Source organism: Paroedura picta, chromosome 4 (genome assembly GCF_049243985.1).
Source record: "Paroedura picta isolate Pp20150507F chromosome 4, Ppicta_v3.0, whole genome shotgun sequence".
Taxonomy (NCBI): Eukaryota; Metazoa; Chordata; class Lepidosauria; order Squamata; family Gekkonidae; genus Paroedura; species Paroedura picta.
The window spans coordinates 86,884,465-86,904,461 of NC_135372.1; the positions used below are offsets into that span (position 1 = coordinate 86,884,465).

The 19,997-nt window shown below is 43.2% G+C and overlaps 1 long non-coding RNA gene across 2 annotated transcripts in view; it reads left to right on the forward strand.

Annotated features, from left to right (window-relative positions):
- LOC143835751 (uncharacterized) overlaps positions 1–19,997 on the forward strand; it is a 226,262-nt gene that overhangs the window by 47,059 nt on the left and 159,206 nt on the right. Inside the window, exons 2-3 of one of the 2 annotated variants that reach the window (XR_013230334.1) lie at positions 12,061–12,191; positions 12,968–13,675. This is a non-coding gene — a long non-coding RNA (uncharacterized LOC143835751). Of the gene's footprint in view, positions 1–12,060; positions 12,192–12,967; positions 13,676–19,997 lie in introns of those variants that run through there. The other variant, XR_013230335.1, reaches the window with a different exon arrangement.

Consider the following 19,997-nt stretch of genomic DNA (forward strand, 5'->3'; position numbering starts at 1 on the left):
TGGCCCATTTCACTGTGATGAACAGCTCACAGCTGCTTTTCTGTGCAGACAAGCCAAGTTAGTTTAGACATTGGTGCTGAGTAGTTAATAAGCAAGGCAGGATGCTGTGATCTAGCAACAGTGCATCTCAAGCTGGGAGAATAGCTATATAATATCTCTTAACACAAGATGATTTTTGCCTAAAGATGACATGGCCATTGCTCAGCATGACAAAATGCACCCTAAAGGAAAATGTAACACTCATTCCAGGCAGGAGCTTTGGGTTTTATTGTGCCCAACATGATGTACATAAGCTCTCATGTGAATACTGGCCATGGACACAAAGGTTAATTGGACTGGTGCTCTGAATACTCTGCAACGGGGCCTTTGTAAACAAATAACAAACATGACTAAATTTTCTTGATTACTGAGCAAGATGCACATATTCCCCAAGTTTAAAATGACTAATCCATCAAGCATGGAGCCATTTGGTGTTCCTCGCCCTTTGCACAATAGAATACACCTTTTAAATTATTTATATTGGAAACATTGCATTGTTTGCTTTTTGAACCTGGGCATTGATTCATGAAGAGAGTACCAGTGCTGATTTTTAGTTTAGCTAGGTTCATGGGTAGGCAGATATCAAAGGTGTATACTGACAACTAAGTAGTACGTCTCAACTAAAAAATCTCACACAGGTTTCCCCTTCAACTATGATCATTTAAGTAGCTGGAGGCAGCAGCTGCAAGAAAGTTGTCTAATCCTTTAAATGGGCACAGTCAAATTTACTTAGTCAAATCTGAACAATGTGATAAATAATCAGCTTCCAGTCAAGACTTCCTAGCAGGAAGGTGTTTGGGCACAACTACTGAAAAAGCTACTAATGCAATGACAGGCAGAAAAGATTACCTGTGCTGGGTTTTTTACATGACATGCCTTATGGCAGCATGGCTAAAAGTTAGCATGGGTTGGCAGAGATCTACAGTTCCTCGTCTTCCCCACATGTTACATTCAGCATTCATAGTACAGCTGAATATTTGAAACAGGACATTTATCCAGGTAATGGTCTCCAGTTTCATTTTTAAAGATGCAAGTTATACAGGCATTCACTGTAACATTTGAACAGGGCTGATGTGGTGACAGGACAGGGATTTATTCCCCATAATTTTCAATCATCAGACAACCTACTTGAGTTCAGCAACTGCTCCTCTGGATAAGGAGAAGTACAAGGACACTCCATGGGAAACTAGGAGTGTAGCACTGAGTTCTGCAGTCCATGGACTGAAACCATGCCTAGAAAATGCTAATTTCCCTGCTTGGTTAGGACACCAGTGCATGAACCCTGTTTAATATAATAACTGGCACAGGAGTGCAAAGCAACATGGAGATCTCAGTTTCAACCATGGGAAGTGTTGCTCCTATTAGCTTTATTAACAGACTAGTAAGCAAGCCCGCTGCAGGTAAATGCAGCGGGCGCTAGGACTCACCGGCGGCGGGCTGGTCGTCGTCGTCGTCGTCGTTGGCGGCGGCGGCAGCAGGCTTTTTTAGGCAGCAGGCAGGCAGGCTCCCTCGGGCGGCGGTCTGACGCGGCGAGAGGCGCGAAGCGCCTCTCGCCGCGTTAGACCGCCAGGGAGGGAACCCCTGGCAGCCGCGCTTCGCGCGACTGCCGGGGGTTCCCTCGGGCGGCGGTCTGCCTCTCGGTCTGCCTCTCGCCGCTTCGCGCGACTGCCGGGGGTTCCCTCGGGCGGCGGTCTGCCTCTCGCCGCATCAGTCCGCCAGGCAGGGAACCCCCGGCAGCCGCGCTTCACGCGACTGCCGGGAGCAACTGCAAGCCGCGCTGCGTGCGGCTCGCAGTTGCTCCGGCTGGGAATCGGAGGGACCAATCGGCAGGCGCTTTGCGCCTGCCGATTGGTCCCTCCGATTGTCTGTCGTGAGGAAGGGTCCAACCCGGACCCTTCCTCATCACGGACAAAGCCCACCTCAAGGGGGCTTAACGAATTATTTAGTCCGTGGCGCCCGTGGCGCCACGGGCTGTTTAAAGATATGTAAGGGGTTGTCTTAGTTATTCAATGGCAACTCAATAAGGTGTATATGGTCAAAAATGATATTTTAATCTCTATAGTTTTTATAGATTATCCAGACCACTTGATTTAATATTAACTCTTCTGGTGCCATTTCAAGCTTTAAAAACGAATGGAGGGGGGAGGTGGTTTATCCTTTAGCCCCTAACTTTCTATACTCATATCACCCTGGTTTTAGCATAACCATGAAATCATGTTGAAAACAAGGTTTTTTTTTTTTTTTTATAGAAAGTTTTTATTTTATTTTCCAGAATTGAAGAGTTGAAGACAGTGAGATACATGCAATCTACATTGTTAATACAAAAAAGGAGAGCTATACTCTTCATTTGATACACTTGGTTCCCCATTTTTAATCCCTTTTGTAAATAGTTCAGGTAAGGGCCCCATTGTTCTTGAAAGGCCTCTTAGTGTCAGTTTGGCTATCTTGGTAAGATCAGCTAGTTTATTCACCCAGTCTTCTGTCGAGGGTAGTTCTTACATTTTCCATTTCTTGGCCAATTCTAGTTTTTCTGCCGTCGTCGCATAGAAGAAGAAGCTCTGTATGTGGGTTAGGAAGCACTGTGGAAAAACATTTTGGTTCCCTGTTTCAATCTTAAAAACCCTCTTCTCTCCATTTAAGATTATAAACTGGCTACAATATTATGGACTTTTACCCAAAGCTTATAGACTTTTTATAGACTTTTTCACGTTTGCACCACATTTAAAAAGAGAAGTCTACCTTGTTACCATCATTTCAACATTTGTTTGCATAGTTTCTGATAGTTTTAACAATCATAAACAGTTTATACTTAACGTAGTCCTAGAGCCCTCCACATTTTCACTAGAAAAAGGGAAAAAGGAAAAAAAAAAAGAATAAGCCTACTTAATTGTACAGAAAGAAGAGAAACAAATATGTATAAGTATACATTGTTAATACCAGAAATAATAAAATGGAGTCTTCATTAATTAATAGAATAGATTTTTCGTTAGTTATATTTACACCTCCTCAGTTAAAAACCTTCTTTTAGTTATGCTTTAAATTTAGGCTGAAAGTCACTACAGAGATATGCTAGATAATTCAAATTCAGCTATCATAGGAAATCTAAAACCCCACACTATAATATAAGCCCATTCCATTAGGTGTCTCCTTTTAGTTATGCTTTGATTTTGAGCTAGTAGGCAGTGCGAAATTAGGTTTAATAATACAGATTCAGCTTACTTAAAAGATCTTAGACCCCAGATTAACTTCTTAACTAGTTATATTGCCTATATGGCTACATACAGGAGGTAAAAGAGGAAAGGAATTTCGACCACTGTGTTGCATTTCCATTCCCCAAGCTTCTTAAGGAGGTCTCATTTCGAGGCTTATTACGTCTTGTGGCTCCCGTTGACTAATGTTCTGTCCTATTGGTCTTTGGCTGGGAAAGTACAGTTGTAGTCTTTCCCTCGAAGTATACATCGATAAATCTTGAAGCAGTTGTACCTCCTGGACTCCAATATCAGTACAGATGTTTTTCCATGAAGCTCCTTTCAATCGATTGCTTTCACCGCAGATCCATATGTCTTTCTTGTGTATTGTTGCTTTGGAGTGGCTATATATCTTCTCAGGTAGGGTGTCCTTATCTGAGCTGCAAGACTCTGACATCCCCTTTTCCATCTCCATAATTTCAGATTCCTCTTCTGCTGGTAATTTTCCATCTTGTTTAAAGCTATCATCAGCCACTACTATTGGTTCATCATTCCTGTTAGAGACTTCTTCCTTAATGCCTTTAAACTCCATGAGCATATTTTTAAGTGAACCATTTAGAGATTCTTTCAGGTCTTGTGTTTGTTTATCTAGAAGATATGCAAATTTTTTAAACGAAAACATGTTCCAGGTTTGGAATTTTGTTAGACTTAATCAGTTATGCATATGTTGTTTCCAAAATATATTTGCAATTTTGCAAATAGCCAGTAGAGGTCCTACAGAGTCCTAACGAAAGCAACAGTCTGTTTTGAATTAAAGGAATGTTTCTAGAGCTTAGTTCTCGCGAGATTCCACGGCTCTAATCTCTCTTATCTTCGAAGACCAAAAACAGATATAATAAGAGCTGTTATTTATTAGTTTGAGTTGATTTAAGTCCTTCTTCGCTTAGAAAAGAAAATTAGCCTGCCTCATGATGAGGTGGCATCAAGCAGAGCCAGAAACGGGGGGAAAAGTAAAGACGGAGAAGCGGAAAAGCACTTGCATCTCTGCGTTGATTAATGACTCAATATCTTGGAATTTGGCTGCTTCACCCCCTCAGTGGTAATAAATCCTGTCACTCTGGCTTGTTTGGATTAGCGAGAGCAACTCTCCACGCCGAGAGTTCATTCCAGGGAAGAAGGTGCCGAGGGAAACCCCACTCACTGTTTGTAGGCTCTGATGTCTGCCAGATGTTTTCACTCCGGAGTTGTGGTGAGTCGAAGGTCTTGCTGGGAGGTATCCAATTATCTTTGTAGATTAAAATAAGCTTTGTAGATTGCAGAGTTGAAAAAAGAGGAAAAGGAAAAAAGATTTTAAGATGGCGGACGGCGCTTGCTGGACCCTGTGCACACTGAGCTTACGTTCCAGTGGGAGATTAATTTCCCTGCGGAACAGAGAGGCCCCAGAGATTCACAAGGAATTCCTGAGAAGATTTATGGTTGGGTTAGCGTACCCAAAACCCGATTCTGTCAATCACAGCAGTGATTGACCCTCAGTGGAACAGGAGCTCGAAGTATTCGAGCTATCCAAGTGCCATGGCTCCGCCTCCTCTCGATGTTGAAAACAAGGTTGTCAGACTATATCAGCGAGGATCCCAGCATATCACAGGTTAAAGATTGTTGCATGCAAACCTCTGAGGGTGGGGGTGGGCGTTTACAAATGTCTTGCTGTGAGCTGACATAGACTTAGCAGTCCCCTGGAGCTACAGAGCAGCTTGCCAAGATAATTGCAGAAGTCATGCTATGGCTGGGTAGCACAACTCCTTGTTCCAAATACACAGTTTGAGTCCAAAATCGTTTTATTGGTCACGAACATATAGCCCAGATATTTCTGCAGCAGTTAAGAAATAGTCTAAACTATTAAAAGTTCAGCAAAAAAGAGAAAAAATAATAGAACAGAATGTAATACGCAGTAGGCAATAGCTCAGGAGAAAAAAATAATTAAAAAAAATTATATCCAGAAATGGAGAGGAGAGGGTGGGTAAAATGCTATCGACTATTGCGTGTTTCTCCCTTCAAATGGGCTTGCTCCTGTTTGGGCACCGATTTGCAGCATGACAAGAAAGGGAAATTGTTTTTTTGTGATTTCCCTTATCGTGGAGCAAACTGGATGAAAACTCACACCAACTCCCTCACAGCTGCAGGTTGCTGCCATCGTAATGTAGAAGCAGCACTAAAACCCACAAGCATTGAGAGGTTGTGCAGGGGCAAATTCCACATGCAGAAATGGTCCATATGTCGGAATGTTTGGATACAGGCAAGATTTAAGACTAAATATTTCTAGAAATTCTATCTCCTTCCAAAACAAGTACACTTTTAGCTTGGTTTCATTTCCATGACATCATCAGTATTCTTTAGAGGGTAACAAAAACACATATCTGTGACTTGAGGGACTCACAGTGATTAAGATGGAAGAAAATGGGGGCACCAGAGATGGGCGGTTTGTCCCATTCAGTTTACATATATCCTTGGTGAACTTCAATGTGGGGGGGGGGCATGGCTTTGACAAATTGAGGATAGACATAGTTCCCATACTTCACCTTAAGTGAACCAGCTTGATGTCATGGTTATGAGTGCAGACTTCTAATCTGGTAAACCGGGTTTGATTTCCTACTCCTCCACATGCAACCAGCTGGATGACCTTGGGCTTGCCACAGCAATGATAAAGCAGTTTTGACTGAGCAGTAATATCAGGGTTCTCTCAGCCTCACCCACCTCACAGGGTGTATGTTGTGGGGAGAGGAAAGGGAAGGTGGTTGTGAGCTGCTTTGAGACTCCTTCTGATAGAGAAGAAGAAGCAGGTAAGAACCAAGACTTCTTCCAATTAATGAGATTAACAATCCTGGAAGTTGCTTCAAAACAGTCTTTACATCTCAAGGCCACTTTTACAGATTTTTACAACTTTTCTGCCAATAAATCTCTGCTAACAGCTGGAGTTAATGAAATGTCAAGAAAAGCAAATAGCAACAGCAGAGGCAGACTCTGGAACAGAGCATGAGTCCAATATATCAGATCAGATTTGAGACTAAAAAATCACCATGGAGAAGGGATATTAAACATGCTATTGACTTAGTGAAGGTAGAAATATTGGCTGGTGTGGCAAATTTGCTTGACTGTAACTTAGACACACTGACGGAAAAATTAGAAGATGTAGAAGCTGTGGCATTAGAATTCTCTGAGCTGGCAACCACCAATAAGGGCTGTTTAACCATACTGGGGGGAAAGCTGTCTACTCTGGAATGTGAAAATACTGTGATCGAAAACAAATTAACAGAGATACAGAACAGATAAAGGCATAATAATGTCTGAGTCTGTGAAATGGAGGAGCTGGTGGAAAAAGCTAATTTCCCTGTATTTATGGCTGAATAGTTTACCTCTTTACTACCAGAAACTCTCTGATAGTTGCAGTGGACTTTAAAGGAATTAAAAATCTATGAGCCCTAAAGTTATATTACATTGTGACCAGATTGTCCCACTTTTGGAGGGACATCTGGGGTCACCTGGCAAATTGTACTTATATTGAAATTAAATATATATATATATATATATATATATATATATATATTACAGTACTATTTTTGCGTTCTATGCATTCTATGAAAATTTTTGTTGCTCCATATAGACCAAATTTTTAATCAAGAACCCCCCCACCTCCGGTCAATGGTGTCCTGCTTTACCAATGTTAAAATCTGATCACCTTATAATACATACAAAATCAAGGCCTTGAAATAGATTTATGTTGAAAGAAGAGGGTGTCCATGGACTTAAGGGGAAAGGATAATTATCTCATAATGGCACTTCTCCTCCACAAATTTTACAATATTTGGTTCATGAAACTTTAGAGTTGGTTCTTATATGCCGCTTTTCACTACATGAAAGAGTCTCAAAGTGGCTTACAGTCGCCTTCCCTTTCCTCTCCCCACAAGAGACACCCTGTGAGGTAGGTGAGGCTGAGAGAGCCCTGATATTACTGCTCAGTCAGAACAGCTTTATCAGTGCTGTGGTGAGCCCAAGGTCACCCGGCTGGTTGCATGTGGAGGATCGCGGAATCAAACAGATTAGAAGTCCACACTCCTAACCACTACACCAAGCTGGCAGTACCAAGAATGACATTGTTTTCTTGAGGCTTTAAGATAAAAAGGAGTCAAATTCAAATGGGTTTCCGATTTGTGCTGCTTGTTCATCAAGAGGGGAAAACACTGACAGCTTAAAATGCTAAAGAAACATCAAATATGTTTGAGAGACAAAAGCTGTACATTTCAGCTTCATGAAATGGAAAAAAAAACAGAGGATTCATGACCAAGGTGGAAAGAAGACAGGGGAGAAATGGTTAGCCCCCAAGACAAGTGGAAAGGGTAAAGCTGGGGAAAGCTCTGGCTTTAACAAATCACAAGGCATGGACAGACTGCTGCAAAATAAATCTGAGTTTAAGGACTGAATTTTGTTTAATCTGAAAGTCAAAATCAAAAATTCTTTGGGGAGGGGAGTTTCATTCCAATGAATTAATTCTTAGCCTTTTTGATATACATTTTTTAGGATGCTAGTTTTTTATGTAATTTGATAATTAGTCTTGTTTATGTAACATTACAATTATAATTAAGTTTATTAATATTTTCTATTATGAGAAGGATTTTTTTCTTTTTATTAAATGGAACAACATATATTACTGGATATATAGTGGGTTCCAATTTAATATCTGGTTTCTTATTGTTGTCCTCCAGAGGTTTATTAGTATTTATAAAAGTCAACAGGGTGATGCAATAGATTATAGGTTCCCCCCTCATTCCCTGGAACATGAAGACTAAGGGAACTGATATCTCTCATTGCACTGTGGTAGGTTGACATCTCTCAGATTCAAAAATGGCTTTGGAATTCCAGAAATAATTCTGTTCACATTCAGAGCACTTACACTATTTACAAATCAGGGTTATTTGGGTTAGGACTTGATTGGTAAATTCCTGATTGCACATTTCTAATTATGAATAGGAATGTTAAAATTGCTAAGGAGCAAAATGAGAATGTTGTCACTGTAAAGTGAGCCAAGGTCTGAAATAGAAATGTGCACGGAGGGGGTGGGGTGGGAATTATACAGGAAAGCAACACAGAAATGCAGAAGGAAATAGAGCCATCAACAATGAACTCTACAGTTGAGAATCATATGATGGGGTTAAGTAGGCAACAGCTGGAACTGGCATGGTTTCTAAGGGGTTTGGGGAACAGAGATGAGGGAGAAACAGATGGCAGCAAAAAGTAGGAGTATGGAGGGGTTGATAAGGAAAATAGAGGGACTAAGAAATGAAAAGACAATGAAATGCAATGGCTGTTCCAAAATGGCAACATAGTCTATGATTGCAGAAGGACTGGAATCTGGATTTTCAGATAGTCAGATAGTCAGGTGGATAGAGAATTGGTTAGAGAACCAGACTCAAAGAGTTGTTGTCAATGGTGTTTCATCAGACTGGAGGGAAGTGAGTAGCGGGATACCTCAGGGCTCAGGGCTCGGTCCGGTACTTTTTAACATATTTATTAATGATCTAGATGAGGGGGTGGAGGGACTACTCATCAAGTTTTCAGATGATACCAAATTGGGAAGACTGGCAAATACTCCGGAAGATAGAGACAGAGTTCAACAAGATCTGAACACAATGGAAAAATGGGCAAATGAGAACAAGATGCAATTTAATAAAGATAAGTGTAAAGTTCTGCATCTGGGTCAGAAAAATGAAAAGCATGCCTACTGGATGGGGGATACACTTCTGGGTAACACTGTATGTGAACGAGACCTTGGGGTACTTGTGGATTGTAAACTAAACATGAGCAGGCAGTGTGATGCAGTGGTAAAAAAGGCAAATGCCATTTTGGGCTGTATCAACAGGGGAATCACATCAAAATCACAAGATGTCATAGTCCCATTGTATCCGGCACTGGTCAGACCACACCTGGAGTACTGTGTGCAGTTCTGGAGGCCTCACTTCAAGAAGGACGTAGATAAAATTGAAAGGATACAGAAGAGAGCGACGAAGATGATCTGGGGCCAAGGGACCAAGCTCTATGAAGATAGGTTGAGGGACTTAGGAGGTTGAGAGGGGACATGATATCCCTCTTTAAGTATTTGAAAGGTTGTCACTTGGAGGAGGGCAGGATGCTGTTTCTGTTGGCTGCAGAGGAGAGGACACGCAGTAATGGGTTTAAACTTCAAGTACAACGATATAGGCTAGATATCAGGAAAAAAATTTTCACAGAGTAGTTCAGCAGTGGAATAGGCTGCCTAAGGAGGTGGTGAACTCCCCCTCACTGGCAATCTTCAAGCAAAGGTTGGATACACACTTTTCTTGGATGCTTTAGGATGCTTAGGGCTGATCCTGCGTTGAGCAGGGGGTTGGACTAGATGGCCTTTATGGACCCTTCCAACTCTATGATTCTATGATTCTATGCTCTGAGCAGTCCATGGCTCTCAGGCATGTATCTGGGAAGATATAGTTACTGACTGCTCACTGCTGCAGCACATCCTCTTCAATAGCACAAGCAATCTGTTCAATATATTTATAAATGATTTGGATGAGGATTAGAGGGGGTACTTATTAAATTTGCAGACAATACTAAACTGGGAGGGGTAGCAAACACAGCAGAAGATAGAAGCAGAATATAGGATGATCTTGATAGGCTCGAGAAGTGGGCTAAACTGAACAAAATGAAATTCAATAGGAACAAATGTAAAGTTCTGCATTTAGGTAGGAAAACCATATATCCCAATATAGTAGCATGTGCAAAAAGAATCTAGGAGTCTTAATAGACCCTACATTGAACATGAATCAGCAGTGTGATTTGGTGGCTAAAAAGGCAAATGGGATTTTGGGCTGTATTAAATGGAGTATCATGTCCAGATCACGGGAGGTGATGGTACTGCGTTACTCTGCTCTGGTTTGGCCTCACTTGGAGTACCGTGTTCACTTTTGGGCACCCCAGTTGAAGAGGGATATAAACAAACTGGAGCATGTCCAGAGGATGGCAACAAACATGGTGAGGGGTTTGGAGACCAAGATGTATGAGGAAAGATTGGGGGAGCTTGGTCTTTTTAGCCTGGAGAGGAGACGACTGAGAGGGGATCTGATAACCATCTTCAAGTATTTAAAAGGGTGCCATATGGAGGATGGAGCAGCGTTGTTTTCTCTTGCCCCGGAGGGACGGACCAGAATGAATGGGATGAAATTCATTCAGAAGAAATTTTGTTTAATATTTAGTTTGGATCAGGGTCATATGGGGAGGGGCCCAGGTGAAATCTTCTCCCGGGGAGTCTCATTGGTGACCTGGTGGGCCAGTCCTGTTGAGAAGAGAGCTGGAGGGAATGGATTGTTAGGCTGCTTGAGGAAGCCCTGATCAAACACAGGACAGATGCTGTCAGCTGCATCTAACCTTACTTTTCCACTAGGCTAAAACCAACACTGAACGAGAGCCTGGAGATGCTTGGGGTTGCCCAGGTTTTAATTCTGCACCAGAAACTCAGGCTTTAATTCTGTGCCAGAGGAGAGAGGAGGAGAGGGGAAAGACGAGCCTTGATACTGCTTCTGCAGGAGCACACCACTTTATGTAATAATGTCACTGCAGTACCACCCCCATCTTGTTCTAAAAGCCATCATATAAGGAAAAAGCCCCCTTTGGACACTGACCTGGCAGCAATCTGGTGCATATTTTTCTGTATTATTATTTATTTTTGTATATAAGCATAAACAGAATAGAGAAGAGCCAAATTTGCATAGTTGAATACAAGTTTTCCCCTGTACCCCCATTCTCACCCTGCTAAGTTCCTTCTTCTCGCGAAGCCATATTTCTAATCTTGTACATAGTTATGTGAGATTAAACTCTATTGAATTCAGGAGAAGTTTGGATTTTCTATACATTTTATAAAGCAAAAATGACGGTTGTATTGATAACAGTATTTACCGCTGCAGAGTAGAAACATATATTAAGGAGTTGAACAGAGGAGAGGAAGGTCACACATATAAAAATTATATCACTGGCTTGCACAGCCTCAGTTTGTCTTGGGGCTATGTACAAAAAAGGAGATGGGATGTAATCCTTCAATGTACACTTACTTTTGTTTGTTGAGACTGGCTTCCCTGCTCTGCTATTAACAGCATGTTTCCTTTTCATGATCCACAAGAGAAGAAAGTGATATGACTGGTGGGTTTAGATGCAAGCATACATATATATATCAGTATTGCTACTGTGGTAAATATCATTGTAGATGCTGAAATTGTGGGTGCTGCATAGCACAGATAGCTGCTCTTTCTGCCAAGGAAACATGAAAAGCCTAGCAGAATGACAGCCCCTCCTCCCCTGCTTTTTGCCTTAATGTCCTTCACACATCGCTTCTTCTATGCTAGTCAACAAGCATGTTGTTTGGTGGGATGCAGGCAACTCATTCCCAGTGTCCACATAGAGTGCCCTGTGCTATTCCAGCCCCAATGCTCATGGTGGTTAAAATGGCTAACTTATGCCCCCCCCCGTCCTTTTGAATCGTATTTTGAATTTTGCTGCCTCTCCTAGACTTCTCCAAAGCCCCTTTGCATCAGATTTACTTTTCTCCCTCTGGTCTCCTCTCCCTTTTCGCACAGCAGAACTGCCAGACTCACATATTTCAGGCATCCAGGAGGTGTGTCTGCTGACATCACCAAATAAACCCTGTACAGCAGTGCAGGAGTGTCAAGTGGTTCAGGCAGGCAAACGAGAGGAGGAGCGGAGGGTGAAAATGCATAGTACCCATTTGACTGAACTGTCTTGGAATTGCTCTGCTTAGGAAAGAGGAGTTGAGAAGAGGGAGGTCACTGGCAACTTTCAGCACCGCCCTTGTTCCCCCCATCTGTCCTCTGCCACTTTTGCAGGGAAGCTCCGGAGGCTGCCAACAGGAGACAAGGCTGGCATTCAGGGGTAAGGAAAGCATGTGCATTTTGCCATTCTTCTTCCCTCCCCTCCCCATTTCCGGGTGCAGCAACATGGCCAAGGTGTGACAGATGACAGATGCTTCAAGGGAGGAGTGTGTTCCTGGGAGGCTTTGGTGGAGATCTGCCTATGTGGGGCTGGCCAGATGACTGTCCTTTAACATACTTGCATTTCCATGTCCTTCCTTCTGTGCTGCTGCTCAGCGGCTGGGGAGAGGCTTAATTGCCTCCACTGGATGATTACAGAATCAGAGGAGTTTTCCCCAAATGCTATGTGTGCTGTTTCATTTGCTTCACTTCCTGCATATTTAGTCATCACTGCCATTTCTGCCTCTCACTCAAAGCTCCACTTTGAAATGCAAGGGGGTTTCCCCATTTGAGCAATTCAGACAGGCCCTTTTCTGGGCTGCCATCACCTGTGGAGATGGTGGCAGCATTGGGGGGGGAGCAGAGAGCCTGGGTACAGGACACATCCGACTGGGACTTTTTGAATTTTGTAACATCTGCCTAATTTTTTTAAATGATTTTGGGAGTGGCGTTGAGTCCTTGTAGGGCGGCCAACTGACCCAGAAGAGACTGGCCTGGCCTGCTCTTGTGCCCTTAAAAACAGTTCAATCTGCAGAAATTTTCTCGGGAAGCATTTCACTGTTGCCAATGTCTGCACATTGAGCTTTTGTAAAAGGCACAGCTGCACAGGGTAGCTGGGAAACTGGCAACCGTATGATTGTTATTAAATCATTAACACACACTGTCCTACTCTTGCAGGGAAAGGAACTTCTGAAGGAATAGCTGCCAAGACCAGATGCTAAATCTGCAGCTGCCCAGACAGAGAAGAGGAGGAGGAAACCCACCCAGCCTCCCTTCTCCGTAGCACTGACTTGCTCACCTAGCCAAGGGTCGTGTTGCCAGCTTGTAAAGATGATCCCCACTGGATGGAGTGTGAATTTTGGAGACTATTGATCCCCCCAGGATTGTTTCCATTACTTTCCTCTTGCGAAAGAAATAGTTGTCCTTGAGGGAAGCATTGAAAGGGTTTGTGTGTAGGTGCAACTGCAGTTCTGTGTATCCATCTGTTCTATCCAAGCCTCTAGTTGTTCCTCCTCAGAGTTGGAAAGTTTTGAGTCTAGTGCAGGAGAACTCCCAATTTTTTTGTTATGGCTTTTATGGATGGCTTGCAGTACCAGGCTCTCTATGAATTTTAGAAGGACCAGGAAGAAGATTTGGCTCTGTATCCTGGAGAAGTGCTCACAGTCGGCAAAGCAGGTCTCCTTTGCTTGGACTCTAAGGAGGGAGATGAGAGGAACGCCCAAGGCTGGCTGAATGGCTTCAATGAGCGCACCAAGGAATGAGGAGTTTTCCCAGGCACTTATGTGCAATACCTGGGCCCCTTGCAGATTGCGGCCTCCACACCAAAATCTAGGCCCAGACCACTGCCATCAGCACCTGCTGGGATGCCCACCAGTCACCTCATAGGTTAGTACATCTTCAAATGAACAAATTGGACTTCCCAGCACCATAGCAACATTTCCAATCATGCCTTTGTATAGCAGTAGAAAAGGTCTTGTGGCCTTTAGCCATGTAAGATGGAGCTCTTCCACCAGGTCTATGGTTCAGGCTGGTGCGCTAAGGTAGATCTGACCCCCCTTGCTAACGACTTACAATCGTCCCCATGCCCACCCACCCCTGTCGGGGAAAACTACGGAATTTTATTTTTGCACCACATTCATCTTGAATTGTGGTTAATGGGGTTTTAGTTTTAAGGGGTATTTTACAAGGGGTTTTAAAGTTGTATTATATATTGATATTGTGTTGTGACCGCCCTGAGCCTCTAGGGAGGGGCGGGATATGAATCAAATAATAATAAATAATATACTGCATAGGGCTTTCTCAGCCTTTCATCCCACTTTCTGCACTTCCTCCCCATCAAAAAAAGAAAGGAACCTGTATCTCCAGGAAGTTTCCCCATTAAATCTAAGCTTTACTACTAAGGCAGGGAGGTGTTCTTGAAAGCCATACTATTGTGCTGTTCCTCAACTGTGTATGCGAAAACATCATGTTTACACAGAGACACCACTGGAGAACAGAGAGCAGGGCCAGGATGGGAATGGAAAGCTCATCTATAGTTCGCGTCCTAGCTGCTCCATTGATTTTGTGTGTAGGGTAATCATTTGCATGCAAGAAATCAGTGGCCAACCTAACATGTGACTGTGTGCTAGGAAGGCATGTTGATCCTGGGGTGAGGGTGGGAGAGAAAGATTGGGCCATTTCTGGGTTTCATTTCAGGGTATAACGTTGGGAGGTGATGGGCATGTGCTGCTTTATAGCCAAGTGCTGCCGGCCAGAAAGCAGACTGCTCAAATTGGCCCGGCAGGGGTTCAAATACGCACATGCAGCAGCTCTGCACATGGGCGAAACTGCCGCACATGCACGTTTGTACCCCCGTTGGGCGCAAATGCGCATGCACGGCAGTTACGCACACGTGTGGCAGGTACGCACATGCATCTTTGCGCCGCCGGCATGCCAGCAGCCGCGCTTCCCTCTCCCCCCCTGCCGCAGCAAGAAGCTTCTCGCTGCAAGGGGCCGGGGAGAGAGGTGGGGAGAGGGAGCCGCAGCCTACTGCCGAGTTCTAGCCCAGTAGTCCCCAACCCCCAAGCCGAGGCCCGGTGCGGGGCTGCGGCTCGGGGACCACTGGGCTAGAACATTATATAAACGGTAGAAATAATTATGGTGGAAGTTCATTTGATCTGAGGTTGTTTTGTATAGCTATGCTTCTCTCAATTCTTGAAACACCAAAATGCCTTTGTGACAAGCCATGTACCAAAATCAGCAGAAAAGATACTCATCCTCAGCATATCAGTGCAGCATCTCTCTTAAAAACAGACTTATCCTGAGTATCTTTCTGTCTTCTAGTCAACTATAGAGAAATTAACAGTTTGATCTTAGCCACATTTACTGTGTGCCGTGGAATTTATTTACAAGTCAATATGAGTAGAATTTAAGTCATTATACAACTGAATGCATGCGTTCCACTCTGCCCAACACTTAGAATTCTCCCCAGACTTATAATCATAATATCAAAAATGTGCTGATTCACATGAGTAAAGTGTAATAGCTGCTTTGATGAGATGGGCATAGAAATCAAGAGACTATAGAGTGAAATGCTTGCTGGTGGTTATGCTTTCTTGGAATTTTAGTCTGACCTGTAGAATTAAAAAAGATGTTGGCAGAGTTTACATATGCATAAGTATGAAACACCAAGCTGCTTAAAAGAATAAAATAGAAACAACATTGTAAAGGAAGAGAAGAGAGAGAGAGGCCTGACTGTCAGACTGTTGTTCTGCATTCATTCTGTTCTGTTCCGGAGGCAAGCAGCGGAAGCTCTATCAAAGGTGCAAAAAGTCTTCCAAGAACCAATCAGGACACTGGAGGAGATCATTTGAATTACATCAGGAACTTCCTAAGTTAACTATGCTAAATACACATCTCCATTGCTCTCTGCAGGAGTTCTTCTTATACTGTTAATTCATGTACATTATTATGGATCTTGCATTTGGTGCCTATTGCATCTTTCAGTGTTTTTATGCTTGTTTAAAGTTGGCAGGAAAAGATAATAGGTTTCAGTTCCTTAAAATATACTGCTTACAGGTATGCCTTCTGTTTGCTGCACTAGAATCAGTGATGCATATTTTGTTCTGTTAAAAAAGCACAACCCCAATTTATGATCTTACAGGATAGGGAGTGGGAAGATGCGTGGGGAAATGTCTGCTGATATACTGGTGAGGCAAAAAAGTTCAACTCTGTTTCTTTTAAAAGCAGCCTTAAAACAAAACTTTCCATATATTTACTTGCTTGAACAGTTTCAGGTATCAAAAGGGAATATCTAGAACTGTCTGTGGTGTTGGTTATGCTCCTATGGCTAGTTCATCTGATGATGTTCAGAGGCACATCTGAGATATAGAATAAAATCGATGGAAAAATCTTCGCCTCTTGTGTGTCAGGCAATGAATACTGGCCCTGCTCCTTTGCCTTTATAAAGATCTTAGGTCAGCCTGAGTCTACTCTAGAAGCTAACAGCACCTATCCTAGAACTTGTAGTAAACAGATTTTCCATTAATTGCTTATTTTATCTGATGGGATTTAGATAGCTAAACCAATGCAGAATATCTGAACTGGGTGACATTAATTGACCCACCTTTTTAAGATTATAGATTATGACGTTTCCTATTTCTTCAAAAGCTAAAATAATGGAGCCTGAAATATCTTTGGTATGTGTTGCATTGATCTCTTGCTTAACAATAGTGCTTTCTTCATCTGTCTATTTCTGTGTACTTTCTGTATGTTCAGATGTGGACATTGAATATTGGGGACCGATTAGGGTTTCTCCTAGCTGTTGCCTCAAAATAGACAACGGTCAGAATACCCACGACCACCAAGGCCCAAGGTTGTGCCTCCATGCTAACTTAAGGCTGTTTGGGCAAAGCACCAAAGAGCAGAGCACTTGTCTACCTAGCTGAGGCTCGGAGTTTGGATAGCTGTTGAGGTTGGAGGATAGCAAGCAGGCTGTTGTTAGCTTTCCTTTGGCCCAGCAAGACAGTTCTGATTAATCTGGGTCTGAACTAGACAGCTTGCTCCTTCATCTATAGACCTATCCTGGGGACTATGGCACCATGGTCTCCAGCATTTAATACAGTTTGCTGTGCTCCTGTGTTGAATCCAGAATCATAGAATCATAGAGTTGGAAGGGGCCATGCAGGCCATCTAGTCCAACCCCCTGCTCAACGCAGGATTAGCCCTAAGCATCCTGAAGCATCAAAGAAAAGTGTGTATCCAACCTTTGCTTGAAGACCTCCAGTGAGGGGGAGCTCACCACCTCCTTAGGCAGCCTATTCCACTGCTGAACTACTCTGACTGTGAAAAACTTTTTCCTGATATCTAGCCTATATCGTTGTACTTGAAGTTTAAACCCATAACTGCGTGTCCTCTCCTCTGCAGCCAGCAGAAACAGCATCCTGCCCTCCTCCAAGTGACAACCTTTCAAATACTTAAAGAGGGCTATCATGTCCCCTCTCAACCTCCTTTTCTCCAGGCTGAACATTCCCAAGTCCCTCAACCTATCTTCATAGGGCTTGGTCCCTTGGCCCCAGATCATCTTCGTCGCTCTCCTCTGTACCCTTTCAATTTTATCGACGTCCTTCTTGAAGTGAGGCCTCCATAACTGCACACAGAACTCCAGGTGTGGTCTGACCAGTGCCGTATACAATGGGACTATGACATCTTGTGATTTTGATGTGATGCCTCTGTTGATACAGCCCAAAATGGCGTTTGCCTTTTTTACCGCTGCATCACACTGCCTGCTCATGTTTAGTTTACAATCCACAATTACCCCAAGGTCTCGTTCACACACAGTGCTACCTAGAAGCATATCCCCCATCCAGTAGGCATGCTTTTCATTTTTCTGACCCAGATGCAGAACTTTACACTTATCTTTATTAAATTGCATCTTGTTCTTATTTGCCCATTTTTCCATTGTGTTCAGATCTCGTTGAACTCTGTCTCTATCTTCCGGAGTATTTGCCAGTCCTCCCAATTTGGTGTCATCTGCAAACTTGATGAGTAGTCCCTCCACCCCCTCATCTAGATCATTAATAAATATGTTAAAAAGTACCGGGCCGAGCACCGAGCCCTGAGGTACCCCGCTACTCACCTCTCTCCAGTCTGATGAAACACCATTGACAACAACTCTTTGAGTGCGGTTCTCTAACCAATTCCCTATCCACCTGACTATCTGAAAATCCAGATTCCAGTCCTTCAATTTATCCATCAGAACATCATGGGGAACCTTGTCAAAAGCTTTACTAAAATCCAAGTAAATGACATCAACCGAATTTCCCCGATCCAGCAAACCTGTTACTTGGTCAAAAAAGGAAACCAGGTTGGTCTGGCAGGATCTGTTGGAGACAAATCCATGCTGACTTCCTTGGATCACCAAATTGTCCTCCAGATGTTTGCAGATCGCTCCCTTTAATATCTGCTCCATTATCTTCCCCACAACAGAGGTCAGACTCACTGGTCTGTAGTTTCCCGGGTCATCCTTCCTCCCTTTTTTGAAGATCGGAATAACATTTGCTCTCTTCCAGTCCTCCGGGACATCTCCAGTCCTTAAAGAGGTTCCGAAGATGATGGACAAGGGCTGTGCAAGTTCTCTGGAAAGTTCTTTGAGTACTCTCGGGTGCATTTCATCTGGACCAGGGGATTTGAACTCATCCAGTGCAGCTAAATGCCTCTCGACAACCTCTCTAAAAGCCCATGCAGTAAACCTGACCCCAAAGAGAAAAGGGAGAAAGCTCACTTAACCACAGATTTTGCTCTAAATGTGTCAGGGAATCTAGACAAGAATGCAGAACTATCTGGATCTCTGAACTATTACCTGGCCATGATGCTGATGTCCCCAGAGTATCTCAGCTTCCAGGATCCATGGACTCATCCACTGAAGGTACTATGAGGCAAACCAGTAGTTGGCAACCTAGTAATATTTGGGGAGACTGGCACTGATTTTAGAGTTCCCTCATCAATCGCATGAGGGATTTGAAAGGAGAAAGGGGCTAAAAGAAGATTGTGATTTTTTTCCCCATTCCACCCCCCCTTTCATGAGTTCCTCATTTACTGTCCTTTCAGAACAAGTATCTTACAAATGCTACTTGCATTGAATCAAAGAGCTATGTGTACTTCAGAATTAAAATTTAGTCTCTTGGAATGTGTCTTAGACCTGCTATATGTACAAAAGTGTGTTTACTAATGTTTTATGGTAGGGCTTCATTTCCTTAAATGAAGAAAGCCAGCTTGTGTAATAGAACCAAGGAATCACAGAATTGGAAGGGGCCTTACAGGCCACCTGATCCAGCCCCCTGCTCAATGGAGGATCAGACCAAACCTTATAATCTGGTGAGCTGGCTGTGATTCCCCACTCCTCCACATGCAGCCAGCTGAGTGAACTTGGGTCAGTCAATGTCCTCATAGAGCTGTTCTCACAGAGTACTTCTGTCAGATCTCTCAGCCCCACTTACCTCACAGTGTGTCTGTTGTAGGGAGTGGAAGGGAAGGTTATCATAAGCTGCTTTGAGACTCCTCCGATTAGTGAAAAGCTGATTGTAAAAACTAACTCTTCTTCTTCTAATCTTTAAAGGGTGCCATCGGACTCTTGTTTGAATCATAGAATCATAGAATAATAGAGTTGAAAGGGACCTCCTGGGTCATCTAGCTCAACCCCCTGCACTTTGTAGTATACTCACAACCCTATTGCTCATCCACTGTAACCTGCTACCCCCTTGAACCTTTACAGAATCAGCCTCTCAGTCAGATGGCTATCTAGCATCTGTTTAAAATTTTCCAAAGATGGAGAACCCACCACCTCTCGAGGAAGCCTTTTCCACTGGGAAAATCCTTCTGGGTCAGAGTGGGATTTTGGTAAAGATCTGATCACCCTTTTAGCTCATTTGCACTACACCTGGGCTCTTTTGGCTCTAACATATTCAACATGCTGGTAATCATTTTGTGAAATGTTCTTTTCTACTATATCAGTTCTTAGTTCAGCTGCACCACAAGATGGGAGCACATGCCAGTAAGTATTCTGCAGTGCTCAAAGCAGGTTGTTTCTTGGTTCAAAGGTTCAAGTAACTCATTTGTTAAAATGCTGTTTGGGCAAAGCACTCTAATGCCTTGATGTGGAGAAAGCTGGCATCTAGACAATGAAGGGGCAGCAATGTCTTTCAAAGACAGATGAAGCAGATTGGGAACG